Raw genomic sequence first — 1,325 nt, forward strand, 5'->3', positions numbered from 1 at the left:
AAAAAAAAAAAAAAAAGAAGAATGCAAGCTGTGAGGAATTTAAAAACTAAAAGAACTTGGCTTTCAGAATATATGGTAGAAAAGCTAAGTTTAGATAATAGGACAAAGAGATTGTCCTATTGGTCCCCTGACCAACTGATAATGTTTTTTTGTTTGTTTCAGACACTGTCTTACTCTGTTGCCCTCAATAGAGTACTGTAGCATCACAGCTCACAGCAACTTCCAATTCTTGGGCTTAAGCAATTCTCTTGCCTCAGCCTCCCGAGTAGCTGGGACTACAGGTGCCTGCCACAACATCCAGCTATTTTTTGGTGCAGTTGCCACTGCTGTTTTAGCTGGCTGGGGCCAGATTTGAACCCATCACCCTCAATATATGGGCCAGCGCCCTACCCACTGAGCCACAGGCACCACCCAAGAATGTGTTTTATCTAATGGTAATATATAATTTTCCAATAATCTGTTTTAGTTAATGATTATGGGTTGGGCACAGTGGATCACACCACTCTGTAATCCTAACACTTTGGAAGGCTGAGGTATGAGAATCACTATGAACTATGATTATGCTACTGCACTCCAGTCTGGCCAATAGAGTGAGACCTTATCTCTACTAAATAAATAAATAATTATGTTGGTGATACCTAACACTTATTTAGTGCCAAGTATTGCTAAAAATACTTTAAATATAGTAACTGTGATTTAACCTTCACAATAAACCAATAATGTAGATTCTGCTATCACACCCACCTTTTATATAAAGAAAATGAGGCAAGAGCAGTTACATCATTTGACCAATGCCTTTTTTTTTTGAGACAGAGTCTCACTCTGCTGCCCAGGCTAAAGTGCCATGGTGTCAGCTCCGCTCATAGCAACTTCAAATCCTGGGTTCAAGAGATCCTCCTGCCTCCTTCTCCCCAGTAGCTGGGACTACAGACACCTGCCATATGCTGTACAATTTTTTTTCTATTTTTAGTAGAGATGGGGTCTCGCACTTGTTCAGGCTGGTTTTGAACTCCTGAGCTCAAGGGATCTGCCCACTTCAGCCTCCAAGAGTCCCAGGATTACAGGTATAAGCCACCACATCTGGCTTTACCAAGGTCTTATAACCGACAAGAAGTGGAAGACTCAAACCCACGTGATCTGAGTCCAGATTCTATGCTCTTAATTGCTAAGTACAATGCAATGCCTTATTTGTCATTAAAGTAAAAAGATTTTGTTTGGTTTGTGGTAGCCAGGTTGTCTCGGGTACCTATAGTCTCAGCTATTCAGGAGACTGAGGCACTGCAGAGTATCTCATGAGCCCAAGAGTTTGAGTTTGCTATGAGCTA

At 41.4% G+C, this 1,325-nt stretch overlaps 1 protein-coding gene across 1 annotated transcript in view; it reads right to left on the minus strand.

The window, feature by feature from the left end:
- Nucleotides 1-1,325, minus strand: part of TEP1 (telomerase associated protein 1) — a 47,694-nt gene that overhangs the window by 36,667 nt on the left and 9,702 nt on the right. The window lies entirely within an intron of this gene.

The sequence above is a fragment of the Otolemur garnettii genome, unplaced genomic scaffold (genome assembly GCF_000181295.1).
Source record: "Otolemur garnettii isolate 467f Iridium unplaced genomic scaffold, OtoGar3 scaffold00114, whole genome shotgun sequence".
NCBI lineage: Eukaryota > Metazoa > Chordata > Mammalia > Primates > Galagidae > Otolemur > Otolemur garnettii.